Here is a 23,110-nt window from a genome sequence, read left to right as displayed (position 1 = left end):
TCGCAGAGCGGTGCATAAGCACAGCCCAAGTGGCAGCATCATGGGTAGCAGGTAAAAAAGCACCGAAAGGTAAAGCTGGCAGCTGAACCATAGGTAAGTGGCAAGAGACCGGCGGTGTCACGATGGAATCGATGGCAAGCAAACAGTGATGCAAGGCAAGGTGGTGGCCCAATCACGGTGATCATTCAAGACATACATTGCCCGCATTTCCATCAATATGGAATTTAGCCACATGGTGAACCCATTTGTGTGCTTTGTGCTCCACAAAGTAGGAGTGAAGGAGGTCTTGTGCAACATCTGAGAGGAAGTATTGGCAGAAATTTGTGCATACTTGCCGAGGCGTACTTCATATAATGGAAGATGACGCCACAAGGCAGGAAGTGAACAATATCAGTGATGCAAGTAGTTGCTTAGGCTCGCATAATAGTATACCACATAGTGTAGTGTGTAGTCTGTTGCAAAGGAAACCCATTTTCTACTACATCCACCCCTACGAACTACATCCTAGGGTGGATGTAGTTAACAGATCGTAAAGGTCACAATGCAAAAGGAGGGGTGAAGAAGACTAGAGGGCAGCACACAAGACCACTTACATCAGTGGCAGATATTAAATGCAGCAGCACAGCATCAAACAGATCGTTAGAAGCCAAGCTAAAAAAATTGTATGTGCGGGAATTGTTGTATACGTGATTGTATGTGCGGGATATTCTAAGATGGCCAGCAGTTGTGGCGTCGTGGAGCTCCTTCAGAACACTGCAACAAAAGGTGCCATGAATAATGAGCAGAAGCTCTGGCCTGTTGGATGTTTTCTGGACAAATACGTGCCCCGGCAAAAGGAGCGACACGGATGTGCGTGTATGTATCTGTGCGTGAAAGGCAGCTCAAGCATCAGCATGTTGTCCATCACCTTATCCGAGAACACAATAGAATATGTTTCTCCCGTGTGCACAAGCCTCAGATAAAAGTATTTAAATGCACAAGTTCTTCTCCCTCTGTTTTTAAGACTTATGTTTTCTTTGTGTCACTGTTAGGTTCCTGCATGCATTTGGCAAAGTTCAGTTGTTAGTCAGCCGTATTCTGGTCTCCTTCCTGTTCCTGAATGACATAATGCTAGCTGAACCAGAGGTGTACACCAACTAGCCCTCCAAAATGTTAAGGTCGCATGTGGTACTTCGACAGCAATGAGTTTCATCACAGTGCTTGTATAGGAAAAGCGATGGGTCCAGCTGATGAGAACACAGATGGAGGATGATAGACCATAAGGTATCATTGCTTTGCTTTGCTGTTTGATAAGAATGTCGAGCACATCAGTGACAGTGAGGGTGGACGTGTCAGTAACATGGCTGCACTGTCAGGAAGGTTGACAGGACATTAAGATGGCTCATGGGAAGAAAAATCCAAGCCCAGTATTATGCCATCCACGTCATGGCACCAAAATTCATAGTGAGTCGAACCCTTGACCTTTGATGGGATTCGAATTGACAACCTTTGGCGTTAATTAAGGTAACCGAACCCACAACCTTTGGTGGGAGTCGAGACCTCGACTTTTGGTGGTACTAAAATTCAATGGCACCAAAATTAATGAAGCCACCATTGATAGTTGAACCCATGACCATTGGTGGGAAGCGAACCCACGACCTTTGGTGTTAGTTAAGGCCCAGTTAATTAAGACAGAGTTAATTAAGGCACTCAGACTCGCAACCTTTGGCAGAGGTTGAAACCACAACCTCCGCCAAAGGTGTTAATTAAGGTGAAGTTAACTAATATAGAGTTAATTAAGGCACTCGAACCTATGGCCTTCTGTGGGACTAAAATTCTGTGGCACTAACATTGATGGTGCCACCATGATAGTTGAACCCATGACTCTTGGAGCGAAGTGAGCCCACAACCTTTGGTGCTAATAAAGGCACTTGAACCCGCGAGCTTTGGTGTTAAGGCAAAGTTAATTACCATAGAGTTAATTAAGGCACTTGAACCCACAACCTTTGGTGAGAGTCAAACCCACGACATTTCGTGGGACCAAAATCCAATGGCACCTACATTGGTGGTGCCACCATTGATAGTTGAACCCACGAACATTAGCGGGAAGTGAAGCCACAACCTTTGGTGTTGATTAAGGCAAAGTTAAGCACAGTCATTTCAGATATAAGTTAATTAAGGCACTTGAACACACAACCTTTGGTGTCAATTAAGAAGGAGTTAATTAAGACAGAGTTAATTAAAACACTCGAACTACCCCCTTTGGTGGAAGTCGAACCCTCAATCTTTAGTGGGGCCAAAATTCAATGGTGCCAAAATTGATGGTGCCATCATTGATGGCAAACCCACGACCTTTGGTGGCAGCCAAACCCTGAACTTTTGGTGTTAATTAAGGCGAACTTAATTAACCCTTTCATTACCACAAGAAAATGTCATTTTATAGGTCTCAGGAAAAAATTACTTACCACTACAAATAATATTCCAAATCACACTGCAGCATAGCATATAGTGCACAATGAAATGCTCTTTCCAAAAACATGTTGCCAAACAAAAAAATTGGTAAAAAACAAAAATTCTAGAAAGCGCCATTTTCGATGCCAGTTGATAAAAACAAAAAACACGATATTTACAAAAATATTATTATCATAAAAAATTCACAATATACATTTCAAAGATAAATAGCCCAGGAATAGTGTCTGAAAAACTAAATGCTCAGTACGTTGCCGTTCTTCGGATACAAGAAACAAAAAAAAACTAAGACCAGTTCATTGCTCATGTCATGCGGTGAAGTAGTTCCTGGATATTGTGAAGCGTAGGTACCCTACACAATTTTACCCCAAAACGTATGGTTTCTGTTCAATTTTGCAGTTCTCGTAACACATTTTGCAGTTCCGCCTTTTTGGCATCTTCTGAAGATGGTCAGATGAGAAGTCCAAGGAACGTACTTCACCAGTTCGTCTAGAGTCATGCGTCTCTTCCAGGACCAATTGCTTTCAGCATAGCTGGGCAACTACAAGATTATGCATCCAAGCATATCTGTTTCCATTTTTGCACAGTCTTTATCATCTCTACAGAGAACAACAGTAAAAAGAAATCCCATGCTGTTGTAAACTGTCTCGCGCTGATCCCGAGTGCTGGGCCGAGATGTACTGCAGCTAGGCAGCCTTCTTGGCATGAACGGAAGTTTCTTTGCTGCCGATGGCAGCACATCATAACCAAGCGAAGTATGCAACTTGAAGATAACCAGTAGAGCTCTCAGGTCATGAAATAAGATTGACAGATAAGCGCTGTGGAGTCTTCAGGTCTCACAGAAGCACCGACCACCGCGGGTTCGAGCTTAGCGAGCCACAGGGCCGCGTCAGCCTCTAGCACCGCTGCGCGCAAGCTCAAGCCACAAGGGGCTACCGAGCGACGCACGCAAGAACACAGTATTGACCTAAGTTGACGGAAACCGTTTATTGTATCCGTCAGCAACCGACACTGCACAAACGCCCGGTCCCGGGACAGCGGGGAACCAAGGGGGTCCCGCACCAAGGGTGGAAAATGCAGTCAGGGGCGCCTGTAGCACGTCGCTGCAAGAGCACAGGCTCAAGCTGGGACACGCTGCTAGAAAAAGTCCCAGCGGCTATGCTACTTGCTCTCCCGATAACCGATGGGCCAACTTGCGAGAGCTCTCGCAATCTCCTTTGGCTTGGGCCTCCGATGAGTACGGCTCGGCGTGGTACAACCTCGCGGGAGCACTAGGCGGCCGTTCTACCATCGGGATAGGATCAACACGAGGTACGCGCTCCCCGCACGGGCAAAGGCACCGTTCGTGAGCTTAGTCCGAGTCCTAGTCACAAAGGTGCCGGCGGACGAGAGGAAGCATGTATGCGTACCGGGCGCAGTTCCAACGAGCAAGAGGCTGACAGCTGATGCGGCCCTGTGGCTTGCTAAGCTCGAACCCGCGGTGGTCGGTACTCCTGTGAGACCCAAAGACCCCACAGTGCACACAAGCATGGAGACCGCTCAAGGCCGTAAACTCACCAGGGAACAGCTGCGGATGTCCCATGCTGACTCAAAACATCGTTGTCGTCAGAGCTTGAATGTGCTTTACTGTCATCTTCGGAATAGTAACTCGAGTCCTCATCACTAAATTCAAGTGTGGGTGCAGCATAGTTTTGAGCAGGACGCTTTTCTCGCGATGCAGCCGCGTGGGACGATGTCATGGGAGCAACTTTCGATAACTGCACAGTGACAGCGGCAGCGCCCCTTGCCGGGATTTTACAAGAGGAGCGTTACCAAAACTCTTGGAAACTGGTTGTAAAAGCCGGGTCCACATGTTGGAGATGCAGTGGAACCTCAGAAATACACTTCAGTGGAATGAAACGACTCAGACTCCAAACGAAAGCTCACTAGCGAAAAGGTGGGGTCATTTTCGATTTATTATAACCGCTCAGCACTGTTGGACGCCAAAGCCAGCGATATCACTTAATTCGTGACATGCTGGGAGTCATTTGATTACAAAATTTTGATGCTGGTGCGGTGTAATCATGAGCAGCATGCTTTTTTCTCGAGCATGGCAGAAGGTGACAGCCACGCCTCTTTTTGCTACAACATACGCACATTAGTTCGCAAAAACGTCCGTCAAAAATCACATCATCGAATTGCGAAAATTTTAGCTGATTCTTAAAGCGCAGTGCCTGTACTAACTACTGCATGGCCTTATGTGTATAAGAAACGGCTCCAATAAGTCAAAATTGGTGATCTAAAGCATCGTTCACTGGTGATCAATGTTAAGAGGCGCGGTAAAGAAAGAGTTAAGGTACTCGAACCACCACCTTTGGTGGGAGTCGAACCCTCGGTCTTTGATGGGGCCAAAATTCAATGGCACCAAAATTGATGGTGCCGCCATTCATGGTTGAACCAAAGACCATAGGTGGGAGTCAAACCCACAATGATTGGTGTTAAATAATGTAATATTATTTAAGGCACAGTTAAGTAAGATAGAATTAACTAAGACATTTCAATGTACGGCCTTTGGTGGGAGAAAACAGGTATTAGGAAGTAACAAGGCATTTGAATGTGAATGTCAAGTAATTTAATTAATGTCACGTCAGCACGTAGGCTTGCCTTGCATCTTCATCCTCTTTAGTGCATGTTAAAGTAACTGTCAACTCTTCTGAGAGACAGAGTAAACTTTATAGAAAAGAGCATATTAGCATAGGTAGCTCTGCAGAGGGCAGTCCCCTCAGTCCATGAGTCCCGCTAGTGGCCTTGGCTGCGCTTCTCGCTCGGTTGATCAGGTTGAGCTCAACCGAAGAGTCTGAGCTGGACAGCGCTGCCTCCCATTGCCGTGTGGTGGGGCATGTTATGGGTGTGAGCTGTGGTGTGCTTGTGCAAGCCATGTGGTAAAGCATTGCGTATTGATCGGATCACAGTGTGAGCATTTATAGGAATACAGTGCAGGGTGCATGGCGTGGTAGAGACTCAAGTGAGGATATGTGTTTGTGTGGAGTTTTCACCATATTACGGCTTCCTCTCGCGTCAGAGAATTATAAGGTGGTGGTAGTGTTCTTCGTGAAAGGCGATAGTGTTGTCGGATATGTGTGTAGTTAATAGTATGGGCTCGGTGTGGAACTGCTCGGCATGACCCTCTTGCGGCTCCCGGTGTGCATGCGCTCGGGCGTAGGCGTGTGCCTGCTGATTGCCGCATAAGGACTCATGCCCTGGAGTCCACACAACTTGTATGTATGGCGGGAGCTGGTGCGCCCCAATCAGAATACAATGTGCGGCCCTGGAAATCTTCACCCTGAAAAAATTTATTCATGCCGTCTAAGAGTCCGTCAGAGCGCTACAGCTAGTTCCTCTGCCTCCGCAGCGCTCGCTCTGGAAACCGACAACGCATTTATTTCTGTCTCGTGATTGTCGACTATGCTGGTGACAAATGCAGCGCTTCTTGATGTGCTGGCTGTGTCTGCGTATAGGACATTGGGGTCAAAAAGGCCAAAATGTCATAAATATAGCGACCAAATCGCCAAAATAGCAACGCTGCTTTGATGTCCTGTACAAGTCTGGTTAAATGCACCAGGAGCCTGACTCTCTCTCAAAAGAGTTGGGTTGGTTCTCATACTTCCTCGTGAGCGCCTGTGTTCTCACGAGGAATTATGAGAACCACCTCAACTCTTTTGAGAGAGAGTCAGGCTCCTGGTGCATTTGACCGCGTTTCGAACAACAATCTACAATCTCGCCTGGTAGGCATGCAAAAGCCGTCATCACATGTCGGTAGCAATGTGCGTGCTGCTCATGGTTCAGCTTCAAACGGGCAATCAACAAACAAGATGGCGGCCATGACGTGTTTCCAGCGCACTGATCGCTTCTGGCGCTTGGTTGTTCTTGTGAACAAAAATGGCGTCGCCCACACAAGTGTAATGTTGCGGTATTTAATGCAATTTTAGTGCAAAACAATCGCATTTGAGCACATTTTGGAGCATGCTAGCCTTACGCGATATGCGGAGTTACGTTCCGGCAAATTTCGTTGATGCGGGATTGCACTACGGCAACATTTCGTTGCCGAGAGGTACGAAATGCACTGAATACTATGGGCGTTTGCCAGGGATACGAAAATGTTTTGTTGTCGTGAGAATTTCGTTGTTGCAGTATTTCGTTATCGCGAGTTCCGACTGTCTATTGATCTTGCAAAAGAACGCCTATCAGTTAGATATAAGGCATACTTCGACATAAGCCTGCTAAAGAATTGGATGTCATGAAAATGCACACCATTTATAAATTAACTTTATTGATGAAACTAGCTTAGTTTCGCATGAAATAGTCCTGTATTCTTTTTTTCTGCTTGGGTGATTTTGCTACCTGTGATGCATGCACTTCTCCACATAGTCTAAAGAGTCGGAGCAGCTGAGGATGTAGCCTTCCACATTCGCGCAGAAGCACCTGACTAGTGCAAGTGCACCAATCACTTCGGAGGATGTGGGCAAAGAACCATCGTTGCTTTCCTCATTGTGCCCACTTTCACTTGCGCTAGGTACCATGTCGGCAAATTAGTCTTCCCCCCCTTTTCGAGCTCTACCGTGGTTGCGACACTGTCATCTACACTCACAAACTCGTCGACCGTTGACTCGTCAATGGCTTCCGGATATTCTGACAGCTCACTCCAAACTTCGGCAACATTGGCAACGGCTTCATTGCACTCATCAAAATTTACAGTCATCACCGGACACGCGGAAGCCGGCACGTCTGAAGCAATTTTGGATGAACCACTTGTACACGGCCGTGCATACACGTTGGGCGCCACAGGTTCCGTGTCGAGAGTTTGTCCGCTTTAGCTCTAATCTCCCCCTTCAAGATCGTGCTGAGAGTGCTCCTCGGAATCTTGCATGCTGCAGGGTCATCCGACTTCTCACCGCATTTGACCCAATTTATGATTTCAAGCTTCACAGCAAAAAGCTCATTCTGCCACTCGATCATGGCAACACTGCGGGTGAAGGCCCACAAGCGCAAACACAATAAACCAGAAAAGCAGCGAGACAACTCAAATTTGTGCTATCTTGCACGACGAGGGCACAAGAGCCTCTGATTGGCTGTTTTAGCAAGCGCTGCAGGCGTGCCAGGATCATTTCTTGCAGGGGGGTGTCGACAGCTCGCCCGACGCAGCGCGGTCACGATAGGGAGAGTGATTGCATGGAGCCGCGCCTCCGGGTTTCCCCACCACCTCGAGGGAAAGCCAACTTCTGGTTCTAGTTCAAGCGAAGCACTTTTGCTTTGTTTGACGTTCGATATATCGGGAGTTGCTGCTATTTTCGTCCGATGTAACCATTATTTTTACTTATATACTCATTGTAACTATACCGTGTTCAGAAATTGTTTGATATACAGAATAATTCGATCTAAATGGGTTCGATAAAGTCGGGTTCGACTGTATTGCTGCTGCACTTATATAGGAATGGCACCGATATGTTTTCACGTGACCTGCATTCACAAAGTGAAACGTTATTGTATTCTTTCTTATTATTATTTTTAAATCACTTACCGAATGAACAGGTGTGTCTTTACACTGGTGCAACTTATATGCGTTTTCTTTTTTTCGTCAACGTAGGGAGCGGTCCTATGCAAGTCCAGCCCAAAGTGACAGAACGGCTGGGTAGGAATTTCGATAGGCTGAAGGCAACCAGCAGAGAGCATTGTAGCTTTTTGGCAAAAGGTCCAAGTTTCAATGTAGCGGCACGTAATGGTGAAGGTCCCCAAAAAAATGTTGTCGTAGGTTCTGCAGATGCCTAAATGTTCGTAGGTTTGGGCACCGTGTGCGAGGTCATCCCTGCGCAATATCATGTGGGACAAGGAGTAGAAGTTCTGTACAAAAAGCATCGCGATCGAAAAACATAAGGCGACCGGTTTTCTTTTGAACTGTGATAATATGCAATACTAAATTCAAAAGTATATGCACGGTTTCATCATGCCTTGTTCTTTTTTAAGCACATTAGAAAAGTATAAGTCATCTACACCTTGCTGGTAGATTCACTGCTTATTCTTCAGTTACACAGGACTAGATGAACTATAAACATTTAGGCAGATGTGTTACACAATGTTAGCCATGTTATAGGCTTTCAAAACAGTATACATTAGTTAAAATTCACTTCAGAGTTCTAGCAACAATTTTAGCATATTTTGAGCAAATTTTAATAAAATTTAGAGACTTTGTCTCAGTTTGACACAACTGTAAAATGTTGCAACACTGCCTCTGACTGATCACAGCCAGCACAGCCAGCATCACATGATGGTGAGTGATGACGGAGAATGTGTGGCCTATTATGTCTGAGTGCTTCCCTTTTGTTCACGCTTCCATCTTTAAGATTGCTACACTTGCTGACATTCGCGTTTTTTTTTATGTTTGCGCCAATGTGACTGGTCAGGAAATGCATAAAAAGTGCATTTCTAAAAAAAAGGGGATTGTCTTCCGGACCTTGCTGCTGGTCGTCCGTTTCTCAACTACCGGCGCTCGTTCTGCCGCCGAATATGTAACAGCTGGCAGCAGTAGTAACAGCGAACACAGCGGTGTCTGCGGCATGGAGCGTATGTTGGTGGTGGCCTCATCGACCGGTATGGTAAAAGCACAGCTTGGTTGACATTATTGGGTGTACTAGCAGTGCATTTTAGCACTTGCAGCATCTTGCAACAAGCAACCGCTGCAACGACACTCTGGTCAGCTGTAACGGCAGTAAAGCAATCATGATTCTCGCGTCACTGACCAAACCCAATCTAGTTATGCTGGCTGAAGAGCAAGGCATAACTGTGCACCAGTCTCTACGGAGGTGTGGGTTTGAATCCCACTGCTGCCACCAGGCGTTATGTATCTGGCCGGCACATTTTGGCCGCTAGTACTAACGTTTGGGCTCAAGAACGCCCTGTTCATGTTTTCTAAGCTAATGAACCCAGTTCTATCCCCCCCCTCCCAGGTACGGAGCGGAGTCTTTTCCCACTCCTTAGCTTGATGACACTGCCGTTTTTTCTAGGAACTGAGAGCAGCACATGACACACTTGAATGAGATGTTTCTTGGATTGCGCAACGCAGGCCACACCCTGAAAATGAGCAAATGTCATCTTGCTAGCACAGAGGTTCAATACTTAGGACAGGTTGTTGGTCTAGAGAAGCGGCGACTATCATAAATTAAAATTGAGGCTATCACTAACTTTCCTTCACTGAAAACAAAGATTGACTCGCGTTTCTTTTTAGGTCTAGCCGATTACTACGGAAACTGCATTCGCAACTTTGCAAATGTCACCGGTCCTCTAACCGATGCCCTTTGCGAAACTGAGCCAAACATTGTATGTTGGAACGTGAAGCGGGAACATTCTTTTCAGAAACCGAAAAGCCTTCTGGCAGGCGAAGGGGTTCTTGAAACTCTGAACTACATGCTTCCTTTCATTGTCCACAGTGATGCGAGAGACCGCGGCATGGGCGTAGTGCTTCAGTAGGCGTAACGCTTCAGCTATTTTCTTTGCATCTGTAATTGTTAATCACCATCGCATATTTCCCACAAAAGTTGGGAGTCCTTATTAGATAGGAATTGACAAAATTTTTAGGTGTTCTGAGAGGCAAATTGACTAAGTGTTTCCGTAATGTTCCCTTGCTTCTCTCAGTTTTACAGCTAAGACATTTCTCATCGTACTAATGATCGCCCTGTCATAATCTTTAGATTTTCGATATCATATTATTTTACATTTGAGACTAATAATGTCTCTATTTATCCAAGGATTCTGTCTGCCGACTTTTTTTGTTTTATCTGGAATTAATTTCCTGATACAAAAGTGACACGAAGAATAAAACTTGTTCCACATAGAATTCACGTTATCAAGCTGTATATTTGGTTAAGTGTATAAGTGGTTATCTGTATAAGTGGTTCTTTTACAATGCACATTTTGAAGGTTGTCAGCATAATCAAAATTTTTAACAGTGATATCACTTGGCTTTACGTAACTGTGATCGAGTAGGAAGCGTGCATGTGAAGTACACTATATCGTGGTCAGAGATCCCTTCGTTCACTTCAGCTTTATTGGAGGCGTGGACTTACGGAGTCGCCATATGTCGGTAGCGCCTCCCTTGCCTAGTATGAGGGATCACACGGCGCGCTCCTCATAGGTTTGGCTTATGACGCTCAATAAAAACGGCATGCGGCAGCCCCCTGGACATTTCTGCATGTACTCTGAAAAACGAGGGAAGTTTTTTACTGTCGAAATAATAATCTTGGGCACACTGAAAGTGCAGAATCATTTACAGACGCTATTTCTTTACCAAATACATACAGTGAATGTCACTGCGCACAGTCTCCATGATGGAATCTCCCGAACTGGCTTCTCACATGAAAGAAAGTTATGCAAACACTGAGAGCATACTATGTGGCATATGTTCTTATAGTGGGCTGTCTGTATAACCAAATGGAGCATAACAGAATGAAGCCTCAATGCAGCGATTGCACGGGTTCACAGCGACTGACTGCGTGTCTGCATGCATGTCCACGCACAATGTTTTCTTTTCGCTGCGTGTGCATTTAATTTCGCACCATGCTGCGAGCTTTATACCGCAGAATATGAGTATTTGACAGTACACAAGCAAGCATTGTCACGTGGATGCTATCAGAGCTGTTAAAAAATAATTTCATTATAGAGACTTTGACGCCTACGGAGACTGTGATGTGCCGTCGCGATGATTCAACCTTTCTTTTCTTCTTCTAAATTCTTGGACGTTTCAATATTATTTCTCAAGTTGCGTCGTACTGTATGTTTATCGGTCTTCTCAGTGTGTGATTTCCCACTGCTTCTTTTTTATATTACAGTGTATTAATTCATAACACAAACATGACCATATGCCATGTCTTTTAAAAAAATGTACTTCTTACCACTCCCTTTCCGTTCCAGTGAACTTGCCAGTATCTAGCATCAACAAGTTCAGAGACCAAACCTTCATGACATTAGCGGGGCAGCGGGCACAAGCGAGTGTCTCAGCGCGCGTTTTCTGCTACTCACCGAGCATCGCGTAGTCTCAACGCCGTAGCAGAAAAGTTCCTTGTGTCTGTGCTTGCTGCATACCCGAGTTGTAGCCGATGGCTGTCTGCCGGTTCTAAGTTTCGCCAGCCAAGCTTCACGCAGCTTGTCAATTGTTCTGCGGCTGTGTGTAAATAAGGCTGACACTGGGCTCCCTATCGTACGTCCAGTACTGCGGCAACGAGCAACCACCTACCATGCTGCACGCTTCCAAAGGCAGCCACTACCTATTATAATGCTTTCAAATGTTGTCAAGTAGACATCCAAGGTGGGAAAGCCTCACCACTTAATCAGAACTGCAGCGCATGTGGGACTTTCTATTTCAGCTCGCTTCAGCGCTTCTGAAACAGCCAACGCTTGTCCATGTGATCCCTCATGCCACGTCACGCCGACTGTGGCGCCAGCTTTTCCAGCGGTGGAGCTTGCCTCCTATATTTAGAGACGCTAGTAGAGTACAACACAAGATCGAGAATTGATGTCGCTGAATCTGTAATTATTGGCATCTTGAAGGCATCTTGAAGGGGCAGTGCAATATGATGAAGACAGAAGGCAGGAACACACAAGACAGCGCTGAACTCACAACTAACCTTATTCGAAGGCATACACAAACTTATGTACACAACCCATAGCCACGTGCTCTCTCATCGATAGCGTCATTATCAGTGCACAGGCAAAAAATGCAAAACCCTGTAATCTAATGCTACACTATGAGGCGGCTTAAAAATTCAAATTCACTGTCATACAAATTTAACGATGGCATGTTTACACAATGCGACCCTTCTTTTCCTGATATAGTAGGCCTCAATAATCTCCCTAGTGGTCTGATTTCTATGCACAGAAAGTATTGTGGCATTTTTATAGATTAGAATGCACCCATGCTCAGAGCAATGTCGCGCTACATGCGAGTAGGCATTACCCATTAGTGAGCGCCTATGTTCAGACAATCTAATATACAGGCAACGACCTGTTTGGACGATATAGACGTGACCACAGGGAAATGGAAGCTCGTGAACAACTCCCATTCTACAGCACACAAACGGGGAAGTATGCTTAACAGTACAGCCTTCCCAGCCTGAGTAGAGGCAGTCTGGGCCAACTTCCTGTCAATCTTGCCACAAATTCTGATCGTCTTGTTAGGGGCAGAAAAATCAACCTTTACATCAAACCTGCCTGCTACATTCCTGAGGCTGTGTGATAGCTTATGTACATATGGAATTACAACCAGTTTTTTTTTTCTTGTCGGCAGGCTCTGGATTGTTCATTCTTATGGGTGCTCCTAATTTTACACACTTAACAAGCTTCTGTACAATCACGCGAATAGCAACCTATGACTGGATAGCATCCGATCATGCTGAAAGCAATGCCATAATGGCATTGCTTTCGGTTTTGTAGAGGGCCAGGCCAAAACACATTCCTGCATTGAAAACATGCAGACAACTCAAGATGTGATAGAAAAGAAGATTGCTGCTCTAACGGAGCGCATAGACAAAGTTGATAAACAACTAGAAAACCTCACGCCACTAACCGCCAAAGTGCAAGAAGTAGAAGCAACAGTTACAGGATTAAACAAAGAGATTGTATCCCTGATGAGCAAGGTAGATGAGCTAGAAAATAGAAGCCATCGAAACAACTTGGTTTTATATGGCATAGAAGAGCCACGTGACGAAACTGCAGATGGCCTCTTAAAAAAAGTAAAAGATGAAATTTTCAAAGACACACTGCAGGTTACAGTCACGGGAATCGAAAGATGTCGTCGAATCAGGCAGAAGGCCGAAAATAAATGCCATCCTGTTATTCTAAAGTTTCTGGACTACCAAGAGAAGATAGCTGTACTAGAGAATTGTAATAAACTTAAGGGAAGTATGGTGTCGATTTCTAAAGACTTCTCCTACAGGATAAGAAAAATAAGGAAAAAATTGTGAGGCACATCAGCTGATGAAAGGAAAAACGGATCCAAAGTGAAACTCTTTTTTGATAAACTAAGCGTGGATGACGTCATGTTTGGGTGGGATGAAGGTACCGGTTCACGCTATAAGTTAAACAAAAAGTCTAATAGATGGCAAAACCATGATGTACTGTCACTGAAAGTACTTAATATAAACTGCAGAAGTGTCGTTAACAAGGTTACTGAGCTAGAGGCATTGTTGCTGACCCACAGCACTGATATAGCCATCCTCACTGAAACGTGGTTAAATGTGTCCATTTATGATGGTGAATTTGTGCCCGCTTGATACAGTGTACATAGAAAAGACCGCAAAAGTAAGGTTGGTGGGGTGGCTACACTTTTTAACAAATGCTTAGGCATAAAAAAATGCCTGATGTGCCTGGTGTCGAGGCTGTCTTTTGCAAAGTGTATTGTGGTAACACCAGGTATGTTATAGGCACTACTTACAGGCCCCCTGGTTCTGATGTTGGCATCCTCGAAAACCTATAAGAAAGTATCTAGACACACAAATCAGGCTTGGGGACAAAATAATCCTATCAGGCGATTTTAATCTGTTCGAGGTGGATTCGTCAACTTTCACAGCCCGAAACCGAAATTATAATCACTGTGCAATACTGATTGATATGGCCTTCGCGTTCCAATTACTGCAAGTAGTTCAAAATTACACCAGGATTCAGGGTATCTCAAAGTCCATACTCGACTTGTTTTTTGTAAGTGGTTCAATTACAGTCGAAACTTCCTGTAATACCTGGAATCTCAGGCCATTCTGCCATATTGCTAGAACTGACTGGTGCAGCAATCAAACATAATAGCCCAACGTCTAGTTTCCCAAATTTTTCACAAGAAGATGATGTCTCTATCATTGACATGCTTTCCTTTAATTTGGATATTTTCTCATCCTATTCTGGAGATATAAACAGTCTTTGGCACCAATTCAAAATAATTGTAAAAGACTGCATCGATAAATATGTTCCCCGGACTGTAAAGAAGTCGAAGCGCAAAAACGCCTGGATCTCTCGGGACCCATTGCGGTTACAAAGGCAACTCAAGAGACTAAAGAAAAAAACAAAGATCTGCAAACTCTTCCTGTACTGCGCAGAAAATAGAGGATATTACATTACAGCTAAAAGCACAAGTAAAAACGGACAAACAACGGAGAGTCTGTACCAAATTTTATACGCATGTCCCCCGAGCAATTCTGGCGGCACATACGCTCGACTTCTAGGGAATGGGATGTCTTTGATATCGAAGTGTACAAGTAGATGATGCAAAAAAATCTCAAATGCCTTCAATGAGCAATTTAAGAGCATTTTCACTGTTGGTAATGATGTATTACCACACTTTGATGCAAATTTCCCATCCATACCAGATGTTCAAATTAGTGAAGCTGGAATTTTGAATATGCTCTTAAAACTCGATGTAAAGAAGTCCCCAGGGCCAGATGACGTACCAAACGCATTTTTTAAGAGATACGCAGAATGGGTCTCAAAATACTTGCGTGTTCTGTTCTCTAGATCACTAACTGAGGGGCAAGTTTCGGACAACTGGGGAATCGCCAGAGTAAAACCTGTCCATAAGAATGGGAGGAAAGACTGTATAAAGAACTATCGTCCAATTTCCTTAACCTGTAATGCATGTAAATTTTTAGAATATATTATACATAACCACATAGCGCAGTTTCTTGACAAACATAATATTTTAACAAAGTATCAACATGGATTTCGACAAGGTTATTCTACATGTACCCAGCTAGCAGAAACTATACATGACTTTGCACTTTCAATTAATAACGAAAGACAAACCGATGTAATTTTTATGGAAATTAAGAAAAGTGTTTCATAAAGTCTCTCATAAGAAATTATTGCACAAATTAGGGAAAATATTAAATAACCACTAACTTTTAAACTGGATTGCCATATACATTACCAATGGAAAACAGTTTGTTGTCTTTAATGGAGAAACTTCAGAAGTTGTTGGTGTAGACTCGGGCGTTCCCTAAGGGTTGGTGCTTGGACCCCTTCTTTTTCTTTTGTTTATCAATGATATTGTCAGCAACATTCCTGTCAAAATACGATTGTATGCCAATGACTGCGTGATTTACATGGAAGTGAACAGTACAGCTGACCAAATTCTCTTAAGTGATACACTCAACAAAATTGTTCAGTGGTGTGATATGTGGCAAATGTGTATTAACTATGAAAAAACAGTGTTCATGAGAGTTACTCACAAAAAAAAACATTAACCTTTATCTATTCTATCAACAGCAGTGTTCTTCACGAAGTACCTCATTACAAATAATACCTGGGCCTCTGGGTAACAAGTAACTTAGACTGGACTAAACACATTGATTATATCGCAAGAAATGCAAACTGCAAGTTGTTCTTTTTACGAAGAGCTTTAAAATTTACTACTCCTGATGTCCGCATGACCACATATAAAGCGCTTATTCTCCCATCATTAGATTACGCAGCCATAATCTGGGACCCCTTCACTCAGACCAATATTACCAAGATTAAAAGCGTACAGAAAAAGGGTGTACGATTCATATATAACCACTTTGGATGTTATTCTATTTCTCCCCCTTTTAACCAGAGCCAACTTGCCACAAATAACCCAAAGAAACCACTCATCTAGGCTAAACATTATATATCAGATTGTAAAGGGGCACTATAAATTAGACACTTCAGATGTAATAACCTTTTCATCCGGGTATGGCACTAGACCAAGACACCTATTAACAATTGCCCCGTTTTGCACACGTAACAACTCCTTTAAATACTCTTTCTTTCCGTGGACAATAACGGAATGGAACCAGCTTACTAACACCCAAGTTCAATAGCCTTCACTTACCTTGTTTACATCGTGTCTAACCTAGTGCTTACCGTATGCCTTCTATTTTAGTTTATATTGTTTTATTTACTCTTACATATCTATGTATTTGTTGGTTGCCTTTCTTGTGATCTTTTCCACATTTGTACCCTCCTGCCAAAATCCCCAAAGTGGGATTGCAGTATCAATAAATAAAAATAAATAAATTTAGAAGAGGTTTGCCTAGCGACAGCCAAACCATATGAGAGTTGGACACGTATCCTCGCACTAGTGCTGACTGTGCCGAAAGCCACGTTTTCCGCGTTTCGCGTTTCTTTTCATCGCAATAGTACAGTTTGCACCGTCATCATTACTGTACTGTCACCTCTCCTCGTTTTCAAATAAAACAGAAGCAGAACAGAAACAAAAATATCGCAGGATAGGAGGCGCACCATCGCACAGCGCGATCAAACCGGATGTGCCCGCCTGTCAATTGTGATCACTGGACGGCACCTTCATACCTTCAGTTCTGCTTCGGCCACACGTTCCGCTGTTTGAGTTTCTTTCTATTGCCACAGTACGTTGAAGGGATGTGAAAGTTAAGAGCAATTGTCTTACAATGCTTGTTTTAATTTATTTTTGCAATTTTGTATCTCATCAGTGTACTTATTTTGTCTCTTATCTGCTCAATATTTAAAAATTTTTCTCCTATATTGTACATATCGTCAGGTTGGCTTTACTTTGTCCTGTTTTGTAATTCGTCGTAAGGGGTCCCACTTGCAGATCTTACTTCAGAATGCCTTTCTGTATCAAACTGTTTCTGCAGCCACTTGCGCAACTATAAAATCGAACTGAATTGAATTGGAGGTGGAGGTGTCACTCACAGCCATGACTGCTGCATTTCCAGGAATGCAAGGACACTGATCCACTGAGATGTATACTGCGTAACTCTGCAAGAAGCTTGAACAGCTAAGGATTGCATGACCATTGCAATTAGAAATGATAGGTGTAGAAGTTAAAGATGATGGAACTATAGATTACTGAGCAAATGAGCGTAGCTGATATTGTAGTCGAGATTAAGAGAAAAAAATGTAGCTGGGCAAGTCCTGTAATGCAAAGAGCCAAGAACTTGCAGGTCTCTTTGATTAAGAGAATGGGCACCAAGGAAATAAAAATTGGAGGACGCTTAAGCTTCGCCTTCAAGAGTGGAACGCGACAGCGTTCCCATCGCCCCGCCAAGGGGTGTAAGACAAAGCGCTGCGGCGCAGGGATCACTTACGAGGCGCCCCGCATCGGACTTTGCGCCCACCTATCACACGGAGAGCGTCGAGCAACGCAGCGTTCGGCGCGGCAACGAAACGTGCGCCTGAGCAAACGGAACGAACCAAAGAACTCGGTGTCTCGGAGGGGGAAACGATCTACGCCAGCCAAACGTCGTGATCGGCACGGGCAGAGAGATAGACAGATAGTAATCTAAAGAAAGGAACGGCGCTAGATTCTGCAACCCGCGTGGGAGCACGGCGAAGCGTCGTCAGGGGAGAGGGAGTCGGGGCCGCAATGCGCCTGGCACCGGTCCGCGCACAGCAATGCCCAATGCTAAAACCACTCAATCTCCCAAAGTAGCGCCATTCACTTCCCTCCTCCTCCGCTCGGCGCGGCCTCGACGGTGGCGCCGCCGGTGGTGGGCCTCCCGTAGCAGACGACGGCTAACACGCTACGGGAGGAAATCCGCGGAAAAGTTCGTTCGAGTCCTGCGCAGCAGTTTTTTCAATCTAGATCTTGCTTTGTCAGTCGGTAACTGGCCTTAAGAATGTCGTGTCGGATTTGCGGAAGAAATAGAGAGAAGCACCGTTATTCAAGGCGCATTTAAGGCGTAAAGCGCGCGCACGTTGAAAGTTCGTGTTGCTGAAACACGACACAAGCACGCGGTGTGCTCAGACACGCGAGTAATTACCAGAGTTTCAGGTTTTGACAGCGTGAAAGTATGTACACGTGGTTTCGTAGGTTAATTTACGTACCTGCAGGATCCTTTGTTCGGCCGGCGCGTGAGAGATTCCGACTGTCTGCGGTCAGCAATGCCTGGCAGCAGGGCCGTTTCTGTTCCGCGCCTTTTACAGATGTACGTAGCTCATGCACAGGTTGTGGTGGCCATGTGCAACGTTTTCACACATAGGCGGTATAGATAATTTGAACAACGTACCAGCATATGAAATCGTTATTTATTTATTACAGTGCAAATGGTTAGAATTTGATAGAAAAAAAAAGAAGGAACTTGATGGGACAACTGGAAAGAGGTTCAGAAAATAATTATCCCCCTCCCCTCATTGGCACCAGCAACACTCTTGTTGAAGTGCTAATTTTATCTCTGTATACTACGTGCGTCTGTATTCTTTTTCGTTGTTAGTTTTCACAAGGAAGCAGTGTTCCGTTAACTGGAACAGTCAAGGCACACAAGACAAAAAAAAAGTTGATTCTTGGGTTTTACATCCCAACGCCACGATCTCATAAGGCACGACATAATGGGGCCTCCGGATTAATTTTTTTCCAGCTGGGGTTCTTTAACGCGCCCCCAATGCACTGGACACGGGCCCGTTTTGACACGGGCGTCAAAAGAAGAGGTTGGAGGAGCCGTGGCACTTACTTCACATAGCCGCGCGTTCTTTGCCACTTGCTCGAAGTCAGCCCGCCCGATCTTGTGAATCCACACTTTTCTTCGTTTTGCGTTGCGCCCGGCGGATGGTAAAGCAAAAAGCTTTTTGCCGTCACTGGGTCTGTTGTGGCAACCGTAGGCGCAGCGGCACGGCATCGCAATTAAGAACTCGGCCCTAACACATTGTATAAAACTACCGCGCTCCTTCAAACCGCCTGCCGTACTTTCGTCGCGTATAGGCCCAAGAATGGGGGTAGCAGCGCGCTGGAAAGAAAAGATATACAAAAGCGCGGCGCCTGCTCTGCGCCGGAAAGAAAAAAATATACAAAAGCGCGGGGCATGCTTTCACGTGACACAGATTGGCCAATGGGGGAGCGGAGGAGGCTGGGGCGACAGGAGGGGTGGAGGAGGAAGCGCCTGGGTGAGCGGGGTGGCGGAAAGATCTAAGAATGGCGCTACTTTTGGAAAATTGAGGGGCTTTACCCAATGCGCGCATGGCGCGCCACCTGTCGGGGCAGCGCCGTATATTGAGAGGAGGGGGTCTTCTGTGTTTGCCGCAAGATGGCTCTGCGTGTGCGGTAAGCGCAGAAGAAATGTAGCGGAAACGTACTTCGCTACTCGTGTAAATGCGAGTTCTGTAAGTTACATGCTCATAATTACCGATATACACCGCAGCATAACTTTCTACGGCACGTTTTTAAGGCAACACCGCTTTCACTAGAAGCGCGTTTGTACCGCTTTCAAGCATCGAACTCGTGGCTGAGTTCATCCAGGAGGAGGCAAAATCAGCTGCTGAGACTCGTGACTGAGCAGGAATTGGATATTGTAGCGATACAAGAGACCAAAATCGAGAGTCAAGACCAGACCGACAGAATGGTGCTCTCGTTCAGTAGTCGGTATGATGTTTGCGTGTCTCATGCCGTGGGTACCTCTGCAGGTTGCATGCTGTTGATTCGCCAGTCTCTGGGAGCGATTGTGGAAAGAGTTGAGACTTGCGTTTTCGGTCGATGGATTGTCTGTGACATCACACTTGCTGGTGTGGAATTGCGTATTATCTGTATTTACGCACACACTAACACGGAAGAGAGGCGAAACCTTTTTGAGACAGTCGGCAACCATTGTGACACAGACCGTCTGCTTGTCTTACTTGGCGATTTCAACTGCGTAAGCATGGCACGCGACAAAACCAGGGCGACGCCCTACCGAGATGCGAGTACAGCCTGTTTAAGTGACATAATTGATCGCTGTCATCTAGAGGATGTTGGTGATTGTCTCGGATGTGGTTCTGGCGTTCGGTTTACCCATTACCAAGGAACGAGTCACGCGCGTCTGGATCGGGCGTACGTATCTGTTGAACTGATACCGTACTGCGGCGAATACAGCGTACAACCAGTGCCGTTCAGTGACCATTGTCTTGTTGTCTTCCATGTAGGTAAAAGAAAAGGAACGAAAAGCAAATTTGTGTGGGAAAACTGGAAACTTAATGAGAAGCTTCTAAACGATGATATCTTCGTGGATCGCGTTACGTCGGCGATACACGAACTGCCAATGGCGGACAACGAACTTCTGGGAGCGAAGTGGGAAAGATTTAAGCAGGCAATGAAAATGATGGCAATTGAACGATCGTGCGCTATAAAGCAAAAGCAAAGGCTGCAGGAAAACACGCTGAGAGATGACCTAAAGTTTTTGATAATGCAAGAAGGAAAGCAGCCAGGCACTTGCACCGAAGAAATGCGCACCGTCAAGCAGAAACTAGAGGCAATAGATACGGAGCGATATCGAGGAGCGATCGTGAGGGCGAGGGCACAGCGGCTGATAGCGGGCGAAATGCCCACAAAACGTGCTCTCGGCTTGGAAAAAAGGCACGCCCGCAAGAATGACATACCAAAAATAGAGTGGAACGGTGTAATCTACGTAGACAAAGGAAATATAGAAAGGGCCTTTTATGAATACTACAGCGGGCTCTTTGGTTACACCAAAGTAAGAACCGAAGACTTCAAGGCCCGTTTCCTCTCTTTAATGCCGCGGCTTAGTGATGATACGAAAGAGCGGCTAGAACTGCCCATTTCAACAGAAGAAGTGCGGAAAGCCATAGAAGACCTCAACCCGGGAAAGTCCCCAGGACCAGACGGGCTAGTAGCACCGCTTTATAAGGCATTCAAAGATGATTTAGCACCGGTTTTGGCTACACTGTTTAATGAGGCTTATGACAAGGATATGCTTCCTCCTTCATTTTTAACATCCCATACAATTTTAATACCAAAAAGCGAAGATGAAGCTAGACTGCGACAGGTTACCGCTTACCGACCCATATCCCTGACTAATGTAGACTACAAGATCTTCATGAAAATTCTGGCTAAAAGACTCCAAGCCGTGATGCAAGAATTAGTGGGACCACATCAGACCTGTGGTATCAAAGGTCGCACCATATATACCAACATACACACAGCCCGGTCCGTGCTCGAGTGTTGCGATGCTTTGCATGAAAGCATCGCAATGCTCCAGCTCGATTTAGAGAAAGCCTTCGACAGGGTGCCGCATGACCTCTTGTTCTCTGTTTTAGAGCACGTTAATGTTGGATCAGTCATCTGCCAAGGCGTAGCCATGGCGTACAGAGGATGCACGACGCGGTTGTTAGTAAATAAAGGGGTGGGAGCGCGTATCCAAGTGCAACGCTCTGTGCGTCAGGGTTGCCCCCTGTCACCATTGCTTTTTTGTTTGTATATTGAACCTTTTTGTTTGAGCGTTATTGAAAGCAACAGCGTTCATTGTTTTCGTTTGCATGCGGCGGAGGTCCGCATTCTCGCGTATGCTGATGACATTGCCGTATTCTGTGCTGACTACGAAAGCGTTCGTGTTGTGGTTCAAATTGTGAAAGACTTTTGTTCTGTGAGCGGGAGTGCTGTGAACTGGGCTAAGTGTTTGGGGTTCTGGCACGGCGACTGGCCCTTAACCCCAACGAATTTCGCAAACATGACTTGGACAGCAACCCCAGTAAAATATTTAGGAGTGCCGCTGGAGAATTATCGCGACAGTGAGCCATATTGGAAATGCCAAGTTGCTGAAATGCGTGAGAAGGCCGACAGGCTCAAAGGCTTCAGCTGGTCTATTTTCGCGCGTGCCACAATTTGTAACCTTTTTTTTGTAACCAAGCTGTGGTATGTCTTGCAAGCAATTCATTGTTCTCGCGTCAATGTGCAGAAGCTGCACCGTGTATTTGCGGTTTTTGTGTGGGGAAGCACTTGGGAGCGGACACGACGCACCAATCTGTTTCACCGCGTCCGCTCTGGAGGACTAGGTTTGGCCCATCTATATCTGCGCCAGTTGGTTAACCGATTTATGTTTTTTCGTGACACGAATGACCCCTTTTTGCGAACTGCGTGTCAGGTTAGGTTGGGCAGGGTTTTGCCAAATTTGGTTGTTAGTTCGGAGAGTATGCAAGGGAGCATTTTTGGCTTCCTTAAAGAGGTGTACATGGCATGTCGCGTCTTGCAAGTGCGATTTTCGTTTGAATATTTGTCAGTGGTGTCGCGAAAGAAACTTTATAAGGACCTGTGTGAGGTCTTTCTTCCGGTACCGTTGTACAGGTCGTTGTACTGTGCAGGTCCATGGCAGTCAGTTCTAAAACGTGTGAAAAGAATGACTGTACCAGGCGGAGTTAAAAGTTTCTTCTTTAAGCTCCATACGAACACTCTTGAAGTCAAGACGTATTTGGAAGCGAAGGGTTTCTTTGTGCCTTGGGGAAATCATTGTTTCATATGCCGGAAGCCGGAAACTATCGAACATGTTTTCTTAGATTGTTGGGAAGCCTTTTTCTTTTGGGACATTCTCCAACGCACGATTAAAAAAGACTTACCGGTTGATGCTTTCGGAATTAGATTTCTGCCCGTCGAGAGTGAAGACGGGATTCCTTTTGACATGATTATGATATTGGGCCTGCACAGTATTTGGCGATCCAGGATGGCGGTCAGCCACGCAGACATTGATGCCAGGCCCATAAGACAGTATTTTTGTGAATCTGTTAGCAGAGCTATTGAAGGATACAAGATACAAGACCCAGTGCCTGAGTGGCTTCCAAGAATGGAAGCTTTGCTACACATGCGTGAATTTTAATCTCATCACGTAACCCCAAGTGAGGGTGACGTATTTTTAACATACGTGTTGTGTTCTTCGCGCGGACTGATTTTGTAAAC

The 23,110-nt window shown here is 45.2% G+C and overlaps 1 protein-coding gene across 5 annotated transcripts in view; it reads right to left on the bottom strand.

The window, feature by feature from the left end:
- LOC139057689 (transmembrane protein 117-like) overlaps positions 1–23,110 on the bottom strand; it is a 253,762-nt gene that overhangs the window by 99,170 nt on the left and 131,482 nt on the right. The window lies entirely within an intron of this gene.

Source organism: Dermacentor albipictus, chromosome 3, assembly GCF_038994185.2.
Source record: "Dermacentor albipictus isolate Rhodes 1998 colony chromosome 3, USDA_Dalb.pri_finalv2, whole genome shotgun sequence".
NCBI classification, from domain to species: domain Eukaryota; kingdom Metazoa; phylum Arthropoda; class Arachnida; order Ixodida; family Ixodidae; genus Dermacentor; species Dermacentor albipictus.
This window is presented reverse-complemented; position numbering and strand designations above follow the sequence as displayed.